Source organism: Equus przewalskii, chromosome 18 (assembly GCF_037783145.1).
Source record: "Equus przewalskii isolate Varuska chromosome 18, EquPr2, whole genome shotgun sequence".
NCBI lineage: Eukaryota > Metazoa > Chordata > Mammalia > Perissodactyla > Equidae > Equus > Equus przewalskii.
In genome coordinates this window covers 40,181,530-40,197,142 of record NC_091848.1, presented here as the reverse complement: position 1 = coordinate 40,197,142, position 15,613 = coordinate 40,181,530, and the positions used below count along the sequence as shown (strand labels likewise).

General features: G+C 39.4%; 1 long non-coding RNA gene across 2 annotated transcripts; it reads right to left on the bottom strand.

Annotated features, from left to right (window-relative positions):
* Positions 1–5,324: 5,324 nt before the first annotated feature.
* On the bottom strand, positions 5,325–15,581 carry LOC103547429 (uncharacterized). Of its 2 annotated transcripts, XR_011529466.1 has the most exons (4): positions 15,394–15,581; positions 7,489–7,578; positions 6,405–6,512; positions 5,325–5,448 (listed from the first exon to the last, which is right to left on the bottom strand). It is a non-coding gene; the product is annotated as an uncharacterized lncRNA (long non-coding RNA). The 2 variants fall into 2 exon arrangements; XR_543943.2 differs by lacking the exon at positions 6,405–6,512 and having other exon boundaries at positions 15,394–15,534.
* Between the last annotated feature and the right edge of the window lie 32 nt (positions 15,582–15,613).

The following is a 15,613-nucleotide window of genomic DNA, read 5'->3' as shown; positions in this document are numbered from 1 at the left end:
TTCCCTATGGGTAACCGTGCCTGACCCTAGAGGTGGCTGCCCTCTCAGCAACAGTGACGTTCAAACTGCAGATCATAACCTATTATTAGTGGGTCTTGAAATAAATTTAGTGGGGCAGCATTTCAAAAAATGAAATAGAAGAGAATTATGAATTCAGAGTGCATCACAAGTAGTAATAATAAGTATTATTTTGTGAAATTTTTGTTAGATATGTCATATATGTGTGTGTTGATTTATGTATTATGATACAACAATTTAAAATATATTCTTTTACTGTGGGCTATGGTCCAAAAGAATTGAAAGCCACTGCTTTGGAGCATGATCTATGTTGTTTGCAATTTAAAAAAAAGTCTTACTTTTTAATCACACATTCATTCATTCACTCAACAAATATTCATTAAGCACACACTAAATGCCAGGCACTGTTCTAGGCACTGGGGTTACAGCAGTGAACAAAATAGACAGAAAGTCCTGCACTCACCGCCTTACCTTCTAGTGTTGGGGTGTGGTGGGACACAAGTCATGTACAGATAAGGTACAAAATTTAGGAAACACATATAAGGAGAAAGGAAGGATAGAAGGAAGGAAGGGAGGGAGAGAGGGAGACGTGCAGGGCATTCATAATCACACAACTCAGAAAAAACAGTTAGCATTTCGGTTTATGTTCTTACTGACTTTTCTTCATTTGCATATGCCATTTATCTTGCCATTTAGAGGACTCCAGGGTAACAGGTGTCACATAATGTGCAGGATGGATGCTGACCAAAGCGCAGGCCTCTGAAGCGTGAAAGGAGAGCGGTAGCGCTTCTCCCCATCTGCTTGCCTGCTCCCTCTTCCTTTTACCCCACGGCGGCCCCCACGTTGCTGCTTCTCTCTCTCCTAGAATAATGTACCTCCAGCTCCTCAGCCTTGGAGCTAGAAACCTCTGTTGAACATGAAATAGGCACCGTGCCGGCTGACCCGGCAGGGAAGCACTGAGGCAGGGTTCTGTTGAATACTGACTTTTAGTGACTTGAAAGATTCAATCATTTTATAGATTAAAAAAAAAAATTGAGGTCCAGAGAGGTTGCGACTTGCCCACGGTCTCACAACAGGAAGTAGAGTCAGGAGTCTGAAACGCCTTGTGCTCCGCTGTGTGAGGGCTTTCGTCTGGCCATCTTCATCTGCCATGCATTTCAGATTCCTTTCTTTTTGTGCCAGTATATTAAAAAAAAATTTTTTTTAAAGACATTAAGCTGTTGTAGTTGTTTTAAGTTGTTGTTTTCTAGGAGGCACAAACTGGTTAGACTTCTCCTGGCCTAAGAGACCATTAATTTAGCCAGTTTCCTTGGATTTGGTGACTGCCATCCCGAAAGTCTTAAAAATAAATGTAATGAGAAGATGCACTTGGGTCCAGCAGACAAGGAGATACAATTGGATCCTTTCCAAAGCCAGTATTTACACTTGGATGCCTCTGGCTTTCTCATTTACTTTAACAAGCTATTTCATGGGGTAACTTTATCTTTAAAGACATGTTTTTTTTTTTTTTTAAAGGGGAGATGGTTTTTAGGAGAGAGCAAGGAGCTTAAAATCAAGAGGTTTGGACTCTGGTTCCTTCTGCAGGGTGACCTTAGACTGATCACTTCCTCTCTTTGAGCCTAAATTCCCCATTAGTATGATGTGTGGGGTGGACCAGACTAGAGGTTGTCACACTGTGGTCAGTGGGGCCTTGGGATTTCCAGGACATATTTCTGGGCCACACTGGGAGATCTAAAGTTGAGGCTCAGAGACTGGGGCCCCGGAACCACACTGCCCTCTCGTCCTCCTGCCCTCCCCTCCTCAGAGCAGCATCCCGTTTATTTGCCTTACAGTGGGAGAGTCTGCATAAGATTTTATTTGAAAAAAAAGTTTCTTTTTTAAGCATTTAAAACTCACCAGAACAGCTGGATCATCTGAAAGAACCTTTCTTGTTCTAACATTCTGTTGTTTCTAAGTTCAAAAATTGGCTCCTGATTTTTCTTTTCAGAGATTTCTTTGCTCTTAGGTTCACACTCACTGATCACCCCCTGCTTATAAATACTTTCTCTGCTGACTCCAGCTGACTACTAACTGTGTATTATGCTGACTGTAAAGATCCTGGCCTGGTAATCCTGCCCTAATATTGTTGCGACTGGCAGGGAAGAACTTTGCAGCATGCTCGTTTGCTGACCAGGGATTTTATTTACTTATTTATTTTAACTTGCAGGCGTTTGTTCCAATCACTTTGGAAAAACAGTTCCAGAATCGTCCCCAGCCCCGGCTGGCACAGCAGCATCCTCATTTGTATGCTGCAGCTTTGTCTAGCAGAAGACATTCTGCAGCGCCATTCCTGACTGCTCTCCACCGCGGTAAGGAGCTATGCAGAGCTGATCGCACAGGCTCTCCTGCACAGTTTGTTTTTCTTGCTGTCTGTCTCGCCATGAACTCGCAAAGTCGCCACTGAAAGCTAGCGATCTTTGGCTGCCCTTGCAGTCGGGGCCGAGCCAGGCTGTGCCAGCCCAGCCCTTCCTAGAGCATCCCACCCTTTTCTGGTACAGATTTATTTCACACACAATGTGCCTACTTTACCCAGAGTGGAGCAAGAGCAATTTTCCTTTACACAGAACTGATTTGGACTTTCATCTAAAATTCACTAGTGCTAAAAGCAGACAGAGATAAATGAGCATTTTCTACTACTGCAGGTCAGTAAGGTTCAAGAACTTGCTAGATGTTGCTAGATCACACTGATTGTTTTCTTACTTCATTTAATTCTTATAGTAACCCTCCTAGGTAGGTCTCTGATTCCCATTTGTTAGAGGAAGAAACCGAGGCTCGGAGAGGCAGGGTAATTTGTCTGCCACGCAGTTAAGAAGCGGCAGATGCAGGAACTGAATTTGTTCTATCTGGCACCCAATGCTGTGTTCTTTCCACTCCACCATGCTGCCTCGTCAGAGCATGCTGACTCATTTGGGAAGTTATGTAAGCTTTTAAATCACATTGAGATTCCCAGATAATGTGACTGCCTAAAGAACAAAGTATTGCCACGATAGCTTTGGTGCAGTGGCACCAGTGGAGGGAGGCGCTCCACTGTCTGGGAAGGATTTTGCAAACCAGTGAGAGGTAAAAAGGGCTGTACCAGTGGAGTCCTAACCAGAGGCAATCATTTGTCCCTTCCCCTACCAACTTGTTCTGTAAATAAACATGGTTTTAATTGTAAACATATGAATAAAGCTATCTATCCATTGAATTCACAAGTAGTTAAAGTGCAAACCAAAATTTGGCCATCTGCAGAAGATGTGCCACAGGTGTCCAGGACATAGGGCTCAGTACCACATAAGACAGTCACCTCCATCAGGGGAAATAAACAAGGTTGGTCTTTAGCATCATCCACATACTCTTTTTATTGAGTACAGGAGCACCAGGATCACATTTGCACTTTGGGAAGTTATCCCTGGCCTCTGTCCTGGGAGAGAGTGAGAAGGGAGGCAATGTAGTGGGTCTGTTGGTGCCCTGCCAATGTCCCCTCGGTACTCACCATTACACACTGAAGGCCCGTGACCCTCTGTGTTCTAGCAGGCAGCATGCTCAGCCCATATACAGCGAGGCCAGAAGTGTTGGGGAGTTCTTGCCCCTAAGAGAAGCCATCAAGCAATGATGGGTGGAGAGCTGGATAAATACCCCAGCTCCCTTGCCTGTGTGCTGGGATAACTCTGAAGGCATGTTCTGTATTGTCTCCCAGAGTTTTCCAGTGGGATGGAGCTCCCTCCCGTGTCCTGCAGTGCTTGATAACACACCCGCATTGGCTTCTTTCACTTCCCTGTCTCACTCCCCAACTCAGCTCCCAGTGTCTCCTGGGATCGCCTCTCAAATAAATTATTTATACTCAAATCCTTGTTTCAGGCTCTGTTTCTGGGGGAACCCAAAGGAAGACCTTTCAAAACAGCAGTGTAGAGGTAGATAATGGGGGCCTTGATGAAGGGAGAAGAAGTGAGAATGGAGAAGGGGAGATGCAATATTCATTCTGAGATTAAGGACCTCAAAACTGGTTAAATGGAGTGCCAGGGAGAGAGGGGAGGGTAAAAAGACTCTGCAAGGACTCTGGATCTCCAGCTCGAGGTCCTGGGTGGATGCTGATGCCTTGAAATGAACTAGGGAATATTCTTGGGGGGGTAAGAAAGTAAATCCAATTTCGGATATGTAGGAGAAAGTGGCATCTGGCTCTATGATGTCATCTGCAGAGTGAAAGTACCCCCTTTGCCAAAAGCATCTTCCCAAACTGCTTACCATAGGGCTTGAAATTCTATATTACTCATTCCTTTGGCTTGCTTTTTCCAGAATCCTATTTTTAAAATGCTCCTGAGATTATTGATAATTTTGTTACGTGTGATAATAGCATTGTGGTTATGTAGGAAAAAAACCTCCTTAACTGTTAGAAATACATGCTGAAGTATTTATGGGTAAAATGAAATGCTGTCAGGAATTGCTTTAAAATAATCCAGCAAAAATAAAAGTATATGGAGGGGGATAGATAAAATGACATTGGCAAAATATTCAAAATTGTGAAAGCTCAGCGATGAGTATGTGGGGTTCATTATACCATTTCCCCACTTTTGTGAGTATTGGGAAATTTCTGTAATAAAAAAATAGAAGGTACCCTGATATTTTAAAAATGCTCCTGGGAGGATAGCATATCCAACTGTCTTTAACACTTGTGAAAAAACAACCACAAAAGTGTGTTTTAAAACTTTGGTTGGGTTTTATATTTTTAGAATATTTAGAAGAAAAAAGGGCTGATCCTTTTAAGAAAGAGACTTGTTAGGAGCTGGGTTTTAAAAGAAGAAACTAGGATTCAGATGTAGAATAGCATACATTTTGCCAATTGTTTCATCCTTATCACCATTCTCCAGAGAGGAGGAAGTCACCTAACAACTTTCCATCATGCCCTGCCATGATGGTCCTACGTCAGGACCTCGTTTTATCTCCAATACTCTGACTAGGGATCCATTTCACAGATGAGGAAACTGAGGCTAGAGAGATCAGGTCTTTTGCCTGAAGATCATAGGGTGGAAAATTGCAGAGGCACTGGGAGAGGGGCCTGGGTCTGAAGCTCCATGAGTCTGTTCACAGCCTTCAGACCCTCTCACTGTGGTTTGCTCTAGGTCCGCTCGCCATTCAGAGAAGCAGTCATTCACACACTGGCTCCCATTGGATTGATTTTCTGGGAATTGGCCTGCTTCTGCTCAGGATGAGCCTAAACCAAGAGAAATTAAGAGCATGCCCTCTTGGGATGATAGGGTGATAAAAGCTCATAGACCAAGTGACAGTTGTCAAGGAAGCATCAGGCTTGTTTACCACAGAGCATCATGGGACTGACAGGAGGTGCTGGGAAAGCTGGAGGTGGGCACAGCCTCTGGAAGATCCAATAGGGGCAAGGAGCGAAGATAAACTGAACTGTAAAAAAGCAGATAATTCCATGAATAAATGTAAAATGTTTAGAAATGCAGTGTTTAAGTACTTATTTATACTTTTACTTTTTTTAACCAACTTTAAGAAAGAGCAAAGGAGATAGTTAAGCAAATTATAATTATTTCCTCTTGTTGGAGTATTAGACATTCACAATATTATGGATATTGTTATCTATAAAAAAGACTACAGAAAAATGCTTAGTTTAAAAACTTAAATGAAAAAATGGAATACAGTATATCTGTAGCATCCTTACAGTTTTCAAAAAACATCCTTTACATGGAAAGAAGATTGGAAGAAAAAAATGTCAAAAATTTTGTGATTGTCCTTAGGTTGTAGAAATATGAATTTCTTTACATTTTAATTTTTCATTCTATTTTTAAATTTTTTTTAATAATGAAATGCATTTCTTTCTGAAATAGAAAAAAATATTAAAAAAGAAACCAAAGAACTTCATTTTACTTTTTATCCATGTTTAATTCAGGGTAATGAAGATGCTTATTGGAATAAAAGGAGGTAAAGATATTTACGGTTTCATGTTGAGAAGGTAAATACAATTTGGTAGGAAGTCTGAGCAAGTAACAGCAGGTTATATCTTAGATGCCCTCAGTTAGCCATCACACGTGAAGCAAATCTCATCACGCCCCCTGCCTGCCCCCCTTGCTTGATCAAGGTGACTATGAGACATTGAGAGATCTCTTCACAGGAAGATCACACTAATAATAGAACACAGCCCGCTAGCAGTCGGTCTCTCTCTAGACCACAGGAGGTTAAATTTGTATGCCAACATTTTTGGTTAGCCACCTCCTTGGCATTTGTAAGGAGTCATAGGAGTTCAATTTTAACTCTTTCAGGGGCCCTCGTAGTCTTTCACAGGACAGACTGATGCTGCATCTTTGAAAGCCAGACTCAACCCAGTCAAAGACATCAATTGTATCTTTTACCTGGATAGAGACCTGCTCTCCAAGACTGCTGAACCCAAGGCTGTACTACATCCCCGGCAGTATCTACAGGGATCCTTCAAAGAGGGGAGTGGTTTCTGCTAGCTGATTCTGAAATGGAAATATTGGACATCTGTCATTTAGAACCATGAAATTCAGTAGCTTTATTGAAGAGGCTTTTACCAAAACCTAAGAGAGGAAATACAAAAAGTTTCATTATAATGTAACCAGCAGTGGAGGCTACCGTGCACAGGGTCCTGAGCCAGACTCTTCAGGAGACATGTAGAGTATGAAGTGGAACTGGCTCTTACAGGAGAGGGAGAGGAAAACAACCACAACGTGGCCTGTAGTACTAAGCAGAATAAAGGAAGTAGTATATGCATTTAGGGAAGAGAAAAGTCACCTCTACTCGGGGGCTTTACAGAAACGTTTCTAGAAGATGTGGCATTTGACGTGGACCTTGATGGACAGAAGATTTCAGTTGGCCACAGATAGCAGGGAGGGCATAGGATGGCACTCACAGGGAGAAGAATATCATCAAGTAAAGGAAAATATTAAAAAATGGACAACGCTATCTGTTCCAAATTTTAAAAAAAATGCAAGTGACTCTCTGAACTAAAGACCCCAGGAGTCATGGCTTGGTTATGCTATGGCTGCACTTGGTTATGCTGAGTTTAGACTTGGCGGCAGGTGGAGAAGGAGGCCGCCGGGCTGGAGCCAGAGCAGACTTGGCAGGGGGGCAAAAGAGGAGGCCTGAGACAGCACCAGCCGCGTTAGAGATAGGACTGAGGGGCGGGGTGGGGGGGGGTGGCTAGGGGGGAGCAGAGATGTTAAAGGGGCATTTTGTTTTTAATATACCCCCCTCCTCTGTAACCACACAAAATCTTCAGTAAAAACTGACATTACTGGACAATGCTCTTAGACTTGAATTGTGAATTTGGGGTGGGCGGGGTGGGGCGGATGGGTATGGGGTATGGCCTGGAGGAAAGCATGATTGAAAGCAGAGGCAGCAAGAGGTGTGTAGGTACAATTGGCTAATATACTCTCTTTGAAGTGAAGAAAGGCAACTGGTCATTTACTCACTCACCACTGCTATGATGTGCCAGACACCATGCTGGTGTTGGGATACAGGGCGAGCCAAGCCTAATGTGGTCCTGGTCTTCAAAGAGCCTCCATTCTAGTGTGAGGGTGGGGAGAGACAGGAAATAATTAAATAATAAGAAATATAAAATTCTGACTGTAATTAGTATTACAAAGGAGAGGTCTATAGTGCCATGAAAGCTCCTAGGAGAATTTGACCTTTTTGGTTAGTTAAGGGGCTACAGAATTGATTTCTGAAGGATGAATGGGAGTATAGAGTGTAATGTTTAAGGCAGAGTGAAGAGTAAGTGCAAATGCCCTGTGGAGGGAAGGAACTGAAGAGAGGCCTGTGTGGCTAGAACACAGACAGTGATGGGAAGCAGGGAGGCAAGTGCAGCTGAAGAGTCAAGGAGCAGACCTCACTGGACCTTGAAGTCATGTAAGGGTTTAATTAGGGGTGATAGGATAATGTGTATTTAAAAAGGTCGCTCTGACTGCCGTATGGGTAAGAAATGGGAGTATGTCAGAAAACTGACCTAGAGGCAATTGCTCTCCCCAAGCAAAAGAAGATGCTAGAGCAGTACTTTATCCCAAAGAAGAAAGCATGACATAGCCTCAGCTAAGAGGATTAATTTTATATTAAATTGACAACTTGCAAGAAAATGTCACCTTACACTTTGTAGGAAACTTATTGTTCCTTTCAAGTACAAATATGTGCTTATGTAAGTGACTTTAGTAATAAGAACAGATATATGCTAAGACTAGGATGAAAAGACTGTCTCTGAAGAAGAGGAATGCAAAATGTAATATTCATAAGCTTTTGGATATGTCTACATGACAGATGTGTTTCTAAGTGTACTGTATATTTTAAGCAGAAACCTTTTTTTTTTCTGGTTGGTTTGTATACAGCACACTAAATGGATGGAGTGAACAAGCCATTATGTGTGAGTTGCTTTGTTTTTATGCTAAAAACAATTCACAGATGCACGCACATTAAAATGTTTCCAATTCACCTTCAATTCACCCTGTGTATTCTAATCTTGCTCAAGGAGAAATTAACAAACCGCAACGGCATTGGGAGATTATAATATACCTCTATAATGGGAATAGACAAAGATGAATAACGATATGAGAAATCTAAGCCACACAACTAACAGACTTGATCTAACCTTGCAGTCAATTAATACAGAACATACATTCTTTTTAAACTCACATGGAACTATTATAAAAATGACTATGTATGTTTACAAAGGTGTGTTCACCTTGTAATAACTCTTTGAATGGCAAATGACTGGTCAAAAACCTGACCACAGTCTCAGCAACCTTCAAAAGACTAATATTATACAGTCAAACTTCTCTGACAATAATGCTATTAAATTAGAAATTAACAACAAAAAGATAGGTGAAACAAAACATCTTTTGGAAGGTGAAAAATGCATTTCTAAATAACCCATGAGTTAAAGAAAAAAACGTAATGGAAATTATGAAATACTCAGAACTACAGGACAATGAAAATACTGGTAAAAACTTGTGGAGATGTAGCTAAAATGAAATGTACAGAATTATATGCATAAAAAAGTATAAAACAGGGGCTGGCCAAGTGGTGTGATGGTTAAGTTCGCATGCTTTACTTTGGCGGCCTGGGGTTGGCCAATTTGGATCCTGGGTGAGGATCTACGCACCGCTTATCAAGCCATGCTGTGGCAGGCGTCCCACATATAAAATAGGAAAAGATGGGCACAGATGTTAGCTCAGGGCCAATCTTCCTCAGCAAAAAGAGGAGGATTGGTGGTGGATGTTAACTCAGAGCTAATCTTCCTCAAAAAAATATAATATATGTATATAAAACATAAACAAAAATGAATAAGTAATCTCAGAAAAAAGAAAAATAAGTATAACAGGAAAAGTTATTGGTTAGAGATGATTAACAAAGTAAAAAATGGGTTTTCTCAAAAGACAAAGTAGACAAACCTCTAGCAGAGTGCATGATGAAAAAAAGAAGAAATAAATAAATAATATTAGAAGCAAAAAGAAGATCATAATTATAAAGACAGTAGAGATAGAAAAAAAATCATAAGATGAGATTAGAAACTCTATGGCAATAAGTTTAAAGCAAGATATTTGAGAAAATTTAAATTACCAAAATTGACTCCAGAAGAGAGAAAATCTGAATAAACAACCATTACAGAAATTGAATTGACAGCCTAAAGTCTTCCCTGAAAAAAGATGTAAGACCCAAAGAGTTTTATAAGAGAATTTACCAAGGCTTCAAGGAATAGATAGTCCCTGTCTTATACAAACTGCTTTGGAGACTTTTAAAAAAAAATAAAAGAAGGAAATCTATCCAACTGATTTCATGTAAATATATTACCAAAACTAGACAAGAACAAAATAAGAAAAAGATAGAGCTAATTCATCTATAAACATAAGTGGTAAAATTCTAAATAAAATGCTAATACATTTAGTTCATCAGTATATTAAACAACATTATCATGGCCATGAAGTAGAGTTAATTCCAGATGCAAAATGAGTCCACATCAGAACAACCTACTAAGGTTCTTCATCTTTTTAACAGACTAACAGAGAAAAATCATATGACAATATGTCAAACAATGCAGAAACAGCATTTGATCAATTAAACAGTCATTCATGATTTAAAAAAAAAAAGCTTTTGGCGAGGAACGTAAGGGAGTTTTCTTAACCTGATAAAGAGCTTCTTCCAAACCCTACTGCAAACATATTTAATGATGAACCAACAGAAGATTTCCTTTTAGAGCTGGGAAAAAGATGGGAGATCCTCTATTTTTACTATTATACAACATTGTACTGGGGGTCCTAGCTAATGAATAAGAGTGGGGAAAAAAGAAATAAAACACTTTGAAAAGAAAATGCAAGACTCCTATTTGCAAAAGATATGACTGACTATATAGAACAATCACAAAAAGAATGTATAGGACAGCTAATAGGACTAAGGAAAAGTTCAATAAGAATACTGGTTCCAAGATCAGGGTACAAAAATCAATAATATTACTATATGCTAGCAATAACCACTTAGAAAATGTAATAGGAAAAAGAAACAACATTAGCAATGAAATCTATAATGTAGCAGGAATTAATCTAATAGAAGAGGCCGGAGTTCTTTATGGGGAGTTACAAAACATGATTGAAGGACATGGAAGACCTAACTAATGATTACAGTCAAGAAGATGCAATATTATAAGGATGACTGTTCTTCTTAAATCCAGCTATAAATTTAGTGCAATTCGAAACAAAATCCCAATGGATTTTTTTTTCATGGAACTTGACAGCTTAATACTAAAATTCATCTGAAAGTGAAGAACAAAAGTAGCTAAGACAATTTTGAACTATAAAAAAATGGATAGATTTGCCTCATGAAATAGCAAGACTTATTATAAAGCTATAGTAGAAACATAGAGAAAGTGATGTGTATTTGTAATGGACAGTCCGTGTAGTCTCAAAGTGCCTGCTGGGTACAATACCACTCTGAAGAAAGTAGTTCTATGTGCGTCTTTTCTAAATATGAGATGCTTCTGTGACTTAGATGGATCTGTTGGGTAAAAACAGTCATGTAACCTTATTTATGACTGATTTGGACAGCACACAAGTTAACAGGGCCATAGATGAGTTGGATACATGAAAGCCAACCTTCCACATGGTGCTTTCGGGCAATCTTTAGATAGAATAGTGTCAACCTTACTCAATAACATCCTCTTTGGAAGAAAGACTAAATGCTAGATAAACAAAGAGAAAGTGGGTTACTTGAGCTTTAGGTGGGATGCTGGAAACTCTGGAATATTGTTCTTATTCTCCATTGGAACTGCTATTCATTTCAATTTTGGAAGACAAGTTCCCAGGGTGGCTACACAACTGAAGAGCTGACTTTTCTTGCTACCCTGCATTCCTGGATCTCCTTGCAATTAAATTAATTCACATAGCATTTTGTGTCTCTTCCTTGCAGCCTTAACAAGACTGACAAACAGGAAGATCCAAGTTTGATGAGACCTGAAGCTTATATATTGAAATAATGCAACCAAAAACAATGAAAATGAATTTATCTTCTATTTAACACATTTTAGGTTGCAATTACAACTATGTGCTAATTCTGATAAATCCATATTAATTTGTGGGAACATTATTTTTACACAGCTCATTATGCTTCACTTTGCATTTGATTTTTGCAGCAGGGTCATATTAGCAAAAGTGTTGGAGGGTTTTATCCAGTTTCTTTAAGAAAAAATTCAAATGATGCTTAGAAGAATTTTCTACAAATTAGCTTCTGGTTCTGTATATTTTATACCTTCTTTCTCGTCCTCTACTCACATATTTCCAGGGCCAGGATTCACAGGATGAGTTCATATCACAATACAAACTCTGACCCGGCACCTTCTAGGGGATGGTGGTGTCCCTGGAAGCCATTCTTGCACCTGGATGCCTAGCAATGAGCAATAACTTAATGTGAATTAAGTAAATATATCCCACAAAACCCGAACTTTTGTTTGCCAGATCCCCCAAGTGCCTAACACCACTGTGATACCACCCAACAGGAGGGAAAATGTGATAGAAGGGAAGTCAGAGAGGAGAGACACAGCAGTCTTAGGCAATCATGATGAAAATATCTTACTTTTTCTCATTTCACAAAAACAGAATGATCTTGTGAACACATTTCTAGGGTCCTTCCCAGGTTATTCCAGAGGGCTCATGTAAGGAGGGGTCTCTTTATTAGCTTGACGGTATATCCTTTGCTGATATTCAATGTTAGGATAAGGTTTTGAAAAATAACAATAAAGAAAAATACTAAACGTCAACTGCTGTTAATTACTGATTAATTAAATCTCTGAGTATTGGGTTTATTCTCAACCCAAAATGAGAACTTTATTCACAAATTTTCTTATGATCCTACCCAATTAAGAGAAGGAATGTTCTTCATATTATTGCAAGCTGGAACTTATCTGCTTCTTACAGTTTCTGTATTCACCTGCCCATCTTCTGTTCCCTGAAACCCTAACCCATTCACATAGCTTGACCATACCTGCATATTTGCTTCTTTCCTTCACCCCTTCATCCCCCCACTTCCAGCCAAATACAGGTACATATACTTAGTCCTTGTAATCCATGTCCCAATAAATTCTGATGAATTCTATTAGGAGATTTCTTAGAGAAGTGAAAGTCTTCAAAACATGAAATATCCATTGATGAAATAATGAAATGACCACTTGCGAAATTGCTCCATCTGCTAACCCTAGTGTGTACACCCATCCCTATTGAAGTCTTGGTCATCCATTTGGAAATATCCTACCCTCAAATACAGTAGAAGTCTATTGCAAATCTTGCAAAAGATGTGGAATTTCATAAACTTGATAAAGGTGATGCTGTGAGCTGCTGGATCCACATGCAAAGTTACTAATAAAGGAGGAGTTCACAGAGTTGGACCAGGTAACACACGAAAAACAGAAAATCGGTAAGAATGATGATGACACCAGTACTTCAAAAGGAAGTAATTTAGATTCAAAGGAATAAGAGAGGGCCTTGGGAAAACTGGACAAAACCCTCCAACACTTTTGCAAATATGACCCTCTTATAAAAATTAAATGCAAAATGAGGGATAATGAGCTATATAAAAATAATGTCCCCACAGATTAACACTTGATTTATTAGAATTAGCACACAGTTGTAATTGTAACCTAAAATCTGTTCAATATAAGATAAATTCATTTTCCTAGTTTTTTGGTTGCCTTATTTTAAGATAAAGTCCCAATCAAGTCTTTTTCTTTCACTATGGAATCAAGGTCTCCATCTTAAATACATTCACTCTAAGAGGGCCTTTTCTGGGAAAAAGAAGAGGGAAAGGAAGACCTCTTATACTCATCTCTATGTTTCCCAAATGCACTATTATAAGACTCCTCTTAGGAAACTGTAAAAAGTACAGACTCCTATGGTGTTCCCCTGACAGACCAAATTTGAATCTCCAAGAGCAGAAGAGAACCTAGGACTGCCTATTTTTAGCAATCATCTTAAAGGATCCTTATGATAATCAAGCAAATGTTATTCCCACGTAACCACCTTAACTCATCCAAAGCGAAAGGATGAAGTGTATTCTGTCTGTCTCTCCCTCTCTTAACCTTAAAAAGTCTTTTTTTTTTTTTTTTAACATTGTCAGGGGTTTGTACTCACTGTTCTTTCTTTTTTCTTTTACTCTTTTTACACACTCTTTTTCCTAGATCAGTGTCTAATCTATAAACAAAGGGTTTTTTTTAAACATTTCAATGTAGTCTTTAGAATTTACAACCTGCTCCTGCTTTTCATTATCTTCTTAATATTTTAAAACACTTTTGAAAAAACCCAGAATTTCCTTTTTTTTTTTTGCACTTCTTTAAAATCAAGGGTGAGTGATTTGTCTCAAATTTCTTTTTTTTACCTTCCCTCAGCCTGCATTCTCAAGAGCCCATTTTACTCTAAATTCATTTGGACATTAAACTGCTTTGCAAATATTATCATATTCTGTCTGTTCTTTCTGCACCGCCTGATTGTCAGCTCCTCGAAGACAAACATCATGTCCTTCACTTCTTCTGCATTTCCCCCACTGAACCTGGAAGGCTGACTAAGACTGACTAGTGTACAGTATGCTTCACGTGGTGGGTGCTTAATAAATATGTTAAAACAGTATTAAAATGCTGAATAAATTTGACAGCAATGCTCCTCCTCATCACTTTAAGTGCCAACACTTCCTAGGTCGTTTCTCTGCCTAGCAACCATTTCCCCACATACCTACGCATCCCCAGACATTTCATCCAAGCTGAAGCTCTCTTTTGATCCAGCTTTCCTTACTTGAGTTGTGGAACTATTGTTTACATATTTTCCCCTAAGAAGTGTCTGATGGGTACCCAAAGACCCTGCTGTGCAACTTGAAGTTGCTCTTTTCCCTTGGTGATAGTGGGGGAGAGAGAAGGACAGTAGGGATGGAGGAGGTTTCATTTCAGGTTATCTTCCTTTTCTTCCCAAATCATCTTTCATAGTAAGACACAATGCCCCTATGCCTATTTTCATATCTTTAAGGATGTTTTTCATTCTTAGCATCCGCAGAATGCTAAGGATTTTAGAGAGGGTTTAGTATTTTAACCAAGATACTGTTTCTTCACGAGCTTTACTCAATGCCTCATTTTTTTTTTTAGACAGGTAATTTTATTTTATTTTATTTACTTATTTTTTGTGAGGAAGATTCGCCCTGAACTAACATCTGTGCCAGTCTTTCTCTACTTTGTATGTGGGACGCCTCCACAGGGTGGCTGACGAATGGAGTAGGTCCACACCCAGGATCCAATCCTTGAACCCGGACTGCTGAAGCAGAGTGTGAGGAACTTTAACCACTGTGATTAGGCCAACGAAGATATATTTTGGTATTTATAGAAACAGACTTAATTGGAATACTTAAAATTGCAAATCTTTTTTCTGAATTCTTTTCTTACAGCATGATGCTATGATACAATTGGTGAAATTACTCCTCTTTGACTCATAGCACTAATGAAAATTCAAAGTTGAGAAGCCTGTGTAATTTGGTCCACAGGGTACTGACATGTGTTCTCCATATACTCAATACCTCATTTTTTTCTGATCTACTATAGTCAGGCAGGCAACACCTCTCTTATAACATCATTCTCCTATTAAACATTATTTCGTGCCTATGAGAAATACTCTTCTGGTTAATATGTAGGGATCTAATGTGGTAACGTACGGAAAAACTTATTCTCTTTTTCTTGGATAGGGAATTATCTTTTGCAAAGCACTTTGGCATCTATTCATTACCTTATTTAATCCTCACAACAACTTTGCTAGGTGGACAGAATAGGAGTCATTATCTCCAGGATAAGGAAGTGAATTGCCCAAGGTTACACACCTTGGATGGACGCACATTGGAATAGGATTTCACAGTCAGTCCCGTTTCCTCTCTCTGGAGTCCCACACAGCTGAACTTCACATCATAAGCTCGGTTATGTCAGTAAAGATAAGGCTGCTAGGAAGAATCAATAAGCGATAGTTTGGTGGGATTGGGAAGGAAAGCACATTGCGCATGCGCAGATCGCTAACAGGGAGCCGAGTTCCCGCTGAACTCCGTC